A 6,543-nucleotide genomic window follows, 5' to 3' on the forward strand; every position below is an offset into this window, starting at 1 on the left:
GCCAAATCCAATCCAAATATCCGAAACTAAAACCAGATTCATAAAGATGACCCCTGATTATCTTGACAGTAAATTTTTTGAAGTTAACGCAGCGTGCACAAGGGCACGGTAATTTTAGCATTTTCCTCGGCAAATATCAAGAAATTTTTGACACCAATCTCATATTGCAAAGAATCCCTATCTGCTTTTATCCAAGACTTGTCCATATAAAACCACCTGGTATATCACTAAAATTTCAGTCTTATAACTTATATGATTAATATTATTTATTATATTCCTACTGTTTTTTTGTACCACTATCTAATTTTAAAATAAAACAAGTAAAACATAAATATCAAACATAAATTAGGATAACAATTGACAAAATTGTTATCAATGTTTTTGTACCACTATCCTAATTCATTGCTAAAAGAACAACACTGAAAAACAGAGAGATACAATTAAAATACAATTATCCTATAAGTAATTACAGATGTTAAAATAGAGAGATACAATTAAGCACAATTAAAATTAAACAAATGTAAAATCAAAACCAAAATTTACAAGAAACAAGATAATTACAGAGCAACATCCACCTAGTATAAATTAGGTTTTCAATTTTAAAAACCCCCAATTTTCAAATCTAGGGTTTCAATTTAAAAAACACACAATTTTCAAATCCAGGGTTTTCAAAATTCTAAGTTAATAGTTAACATGCAGGGTAATTCAAGTTTATAAAATGAAAAAGGAGGAGAAATAAACCTAATTGGAGTGCAAATGTGAGAATACAAAGAGTGAGTGCAGTTGCTTTGGTTGAGTAGATTGCAGCAGCGGAGAGAGGTCGGAGAGAGTACGACCGAGACCACGGTAAAACAACGGTGAGACTCCGATGAGAGTTTGAGAGCGAGAGAGAGAGAGACAGTTTGTGTGTTTTAGAGAGAGGTTGAGACGAATGAGAGAGAGAGATGGTGAGTGAGAGAGACTGAGAGAGAGTTTGGGTGGGAGAGAACCGGTGACGGGAGAGGGAGAGAGAGTTTGAGAGAGATTGACGAGGGAGAGAGAGTTCGTGAGAGGGCGTTTTTAGTTTTTAGTTTAGATTTTTTTTAATTAATTTGTCTGAAGAGAGGGAGAGTGAATTCGTTAGGGGAAAAATTGGCTAAGGGGGAAAGAAAGGGGGTTTTGCCGCGTTCATTCTTTTTTTTCAAAATATAGACATCGCTTCTAAATAAAGCGATATCTATTAACAACATAGACATCGCATTTTCGCGGGATAATGTCTATAACAGTTTAGACATCGGTGGCACATTCAACCGATGTCTAACATATGATGTCTATTCACCTTTTTCTTGTAGTGATATTCAAACGGTAAACAATCTTATTTGAGTTACCATACAAGTAAAACAGAAACAAACTCTTATCTGACACTTGATTCCAAAATAGTCACGAGAATAAACTGGTCATATTTCTACACGGTACATCAAAGATGCGATCAACTATCACATTGTACCGTCTTCCCTCGTACCTTATGTTTACCTGATCACGGCTCATTGTAAGAATGACCAACACACACTTTGCAGCATTAAAAATATGTTCCACCTTGAAACCACGGCCCCATACGAGCCGATAAATAAATAATATTCGCATCTCGGTTTTGACATTAATTTTTTTAATTTTTTTCAAGCTAGTTTAAAAAATATACTAGTTATGAAGCGAAACGAATTATCGGCACGAATAGTGTGTCGATCATGTTATCAATAACGATGATATTTCTCGGATAAGTCAGAACAATCGAGAATCAAAAGAATATAGGGTTCTTTGAAGAATAAACAATCTTTAATGAATAATTGACCATAATAGATAGTTAAAACGACCGCGGAGTATTTATAATAGGGGAAAAAGAGTTAAAAAAAAATTGCAAGCACGAGGGTCTACAAGGACATTGACAAAACAATTTAATTTGAAACATAACTTTCGATTGTCATAATTTACATTAAAAATTGTAGGCACAAATAAAGGAGAGCGGAATAAACTTTCGATGTATAAATGCATAATATAAGCGATTACTCTTACAAATGTGAACTACATTAATTTCTTCTCCTTGTATGTTTTTATAACCAACACATAGAAAAGATACTTTAGAAATAAGAATCAAAATTTAACCTATCTATTTATAATATTCTAATATTATTGAAAAGTTTAAAGGTTATTCCATCATCAAAGTAATTTTAAAAACTTGACCTTTATCTCACGATCGTAATCATATATTATATATGAAAATTCGAGTTAAGGAAGTATTTTAAATAAATAGCACACTAATTGCTCCCTAAAAATATATTAATCAAATAATATCAATTTCTAAAATAATTATGTATAACAACCTCCGTCATCCTTTAAATCACATAATAATAACTAACAAATCTCCAAATAGTATTTTAGCTCAAATATAAAAGCAATTTCCGGCCGTTACCAGCGGTTTCCTGATTTTAACTGCCTCTAACCAGTTATTTCCCATCAAACCTTGAACCATAACTGTAAAGTAGTTATTCCAGAAACCCATTAGTTCATATTCCAGCACTTATGCATATATCTAATATATATGTATATATATATATATTAGCCTCAATGTGGCACACATGTGCCTATATTTTTGACCATGCCTTAGTCATTTTGGACTGTAACTTAGCTCCTATCTCGGTGTCGCTTACATTTAAACCAACAAACAATTCCACACAAACACAGCAGCTCAAATATGTGTTGCCTCCTGGAGACTAGTCCATTTCGCTACCTGGCGCCTCATCCGTGTCGCCTTGTGGCGACTGGTCCCTGTCATCGCCTGGCGCCTGTTCAATATCTCCGCCTGGCGACTAATTCGTGTCGCTGCCAGGTGAATCTTGACCACAAAATTCATTCAAGCCTAAGGGTCTTACAAACCATCCCACACCTCCTGAGTTTGATGTCCTCATCAAATTACCAATAAATCTGAGAAGTCTGTCTCCCCTAGTAGCGAAACCAACACCTTTGAACACAGGCTGCAAATCCGTCAGCGGTTCCCTCCACTGCTCAACCTAATCAGCTATTACTAGTTGATTTGATCAACCTCCAAGGTTTCATCCCTTCAGTCACCAAAATTCAGATGACCATGTGCAGTCGCACAGTCGCCTACACAGCTAATACTATCCTGAATTAAGTTCCAGCAGCGATTCCAACCCTTGCATACATTGACTTAGGCCCGACAAACCTTGCTGCGTTGTAAAGATGTGTTGTCGCTGCTTAGCGACTAGTCCCTTTCACCGCCTGGAGCCTGTTCAGTGTCGCTGCCTGGAGACTAATTCGTGTCGCCGCCAGGTGAATCTTGACCACAAAATTCATTCATACAAACCATCCCACACCTCCTGAGTTTGATGTCCTCATTAAATCAGCAACAACTCTGAGAAGTCTGTTTCCCCTAGTAGCGAAATTAACACCTTTGAACCAAGACTGCAAATCCGTTAGCGGTTCCTGCCACTACCCAACCCAATCATCTATGATCAGTTGATTAGATTAACCTCCAAGGTTTTTCCCCTTTAGTCACCAAAATTCAGATGACCATGTGTAGTCGCACAATCGCCTACATATCTAATACTATCCTGAATTAAGTTCTAGGAGCGCCTCCAACCCTTGGAGATGCGTCTGCAAGCCCTGATCCAATTCCACAAACCATGTCTCCGACCAATACTTGAACATCCCCCAACTTCCGCATCTTCTTATTACCCTTGTCAAACCGATAGGAACATATCCATCATAAAATATGAATATGCTTCAACCATGATCATATTCCCCCAAGTCACTTTAATCCATATAAGCGACCATATATAGGCTAAACATATCCCAACCATGCTAACTATTTAGAAGCCAACATAACCCATAACTAGTTTCGCGAGAGATTACATACCTTAATGTCCACCAACCTGGAAAAAATCAGATCCATACCAATCTGTCCAACCCCAAAAAATTTCACCAAGTCACAATAAACCAATTAGTGATAACCATAGGCTGTCACTAAGCTGACCTGCACCAACTATACCAAAGTCGACTAACCAAAACCTGAGATCAGTGCATACAATATATGTATTTTCGGGGATTTCTGTTAATTTAGAAAATATTTCGGTTTCTCAAAAATCAACGGACCGGGCCTCTACCGGGATGTCAAAACCCCCAAAAATTGTATTTTCATTTTTAAAAAATCGTAGGACTTTCAAATATTCAATTAAAAATTATATATTTATTTTATTAAAATTATTCCTGTTAATTAATTATTTTGTGCTAATAATTTTTATTAAATGATATTATTAGGCCCCAAATAATTATAGGGGTATTTTTTTGTAAGTATAAATAGATTTTTATTTATTAATAATTATTAAAAAAAATCAGATTTTATTATTTTTTATTTTCAGAAAATCAGATTATTCTTTCAATTTGGGGATTTAGGGTTCTTCAAGTTCTTGACAATCAAACCCGAATTTGGTAGTGATGGGAGTGTCATAATTTAAAGCATCAGTAACCAAAGTGAATGCCTTTATTTGTTCTATCTCTATTAATCATAAAAATCTTCAAACAATTGATAATTTTTCAATTGAAAATTTTAAGTTTTATACCCGAATTTGGGGATTTTTGATTGAGTGATATTTGGCTTGTTTTGTTGATTAGTCTAGATTTACAATGATTGTTACAGTTGATTAACATATAATTTTCAGTTGTTTCATTACAAGAATGTGTTAGTCAAGTTTTTTTGGATTTACTCATTTTTATTTTCGATTTTTTGGATTTAAGATGGTTTGATTGTTTTTTATAATGATATGAGTAGATTGTAAATCTTTCTAGCTTTATTTTTGTATTTAAATTGTGGCGTTTGTTCGAGAAATGGTCGATTTCTAACTTTCATCGCAAAAGCTCGGATTATCGTCGGCTTTAATGGTCGGTTGGCTGGAATCAACGATCGTCGGATTAATTTTGAGTGTTGTTGCTGCGTTTAAAATTTTGGGACGTTTTTGGACGATTCGAATTAAGGACAGAGCTGTTGGGTGTGTTTTCGAGGCCGAGGTAGGTTCTCGGAAGTCCACCGGTGACAAGAGAGGTCACCGGAATCTCGGAACACCCGGATACCGGTGGACATTCAAACTCGACCCGGTTTGGATCTTCCCGACCCGGTTCTGTTTTGTATGATCCGGTTTTAATCCGAAAATTCCCAATTCCCAATTTCAGAATCTATTTCTACATTTCTTTTTTTAAAATTAATTGAAAATTTAATTCTTTTAATTCTAAAATCATTTTAATTCAAAAATAATTTAGTTAATTATTTTTAATAATTAACAGAATTATTTTAAATTCTAAAAATTATTTTCTTTTATTATTTTTAAAAATTCAAATTTGATTTAGTTATTTATTATTTATTTTAATTAATTATTTATGATTTAACTGATTAATTCATTTAATCCTTTAATTTTATTTATAAATAGTCAAATAAAATATAATTATTGATAATTAAGCCATATAATTCCTAAATCTTTTTGTATCAAAAGGTTGCTTCTTTTACAAGTCATCGTAAGTTGGTTATTGATCGATAAATCATATTTTTGCCCTGATTTCAATTCTAAAAGGGTCGAGTCAAATGTTTTGACGAACCGAGTCAAGTGTTATATGAATTATGTGATACGTGGATTATGTGTGTACATAATATATGAATTACGTACGTATGTGAGTGATAATTCTTTTGGTTGACTGTTTTTCTTTTGTGTAGGTTATCGTATAGGTAGATGATAGGGTTTTAAAGCGTAATTCGATGAGTAAGTATTATAGATATGGATTGTTCGAGTTGATCAGGACAAGACATTGGAAAGAATAAAATGGGATGGTATTGGATATCTGGCTTCTAGCAATAGCATGAGTAGCACATCAGTGGATTGTTGAAATAGAATTACAGCGAGTTCATGAGATGTCAGACTGAGATAATTGTGATGTTGCGAGTATGCCTAACTGCTAAAAATCAAATGCAAGTTTTCTACGCTATTCTAATTCTAGAATAGTTTAATATTTTACATATCAAACTGCTTATGATTATGAAAGTATTCTTCTCTATTCCCATTTCAGAATAGATAATTGTTTTACATATCGCTGAATTAAATGCTTATTATGCAAGTACTTTTATGTTATTCTAATTTCAGAATAGTTTACTATTTTATGTATCTAAATACTGGAAGTTGATAATAATAAACACATTGTAGTAAATACTAGGGATATGACCTATTTTTAAAATTAAGCATACCCGTATTTTATTCGGGGTTGCTCTATGGGATTGGAAAGTTTGGTGTAAGAGGCCCTGAGATAGGAGTCCAACTTTTGAGGAGGATATGTTAACAATTCCATATTCCCATAGGCTAACATACTTTCCTATTTTGGTACCTGTATTTGGAAATCCCAGTTATATCTATGAGTATAGAAATGTACCGATAAGCTATAATTGGGTGCTATTGCTTTTGAACCTGATCAGGGGCAATAATGTTTATTTGAGTGTATCCAATCCATATT

Source organism: Apium graveolens, chromosome 7 (assembly GCF_009905375.1).
Source record: "Apium graveolens cultivar Ventura chromosome 7, ASM990537v1, whole genome shotgun sequence".
NCBI lineage: Eukaryota > Viridiplantae > Streptophyta > Magnoliopsida > Apiales > Apiaceae > Apium > Apium graveolens.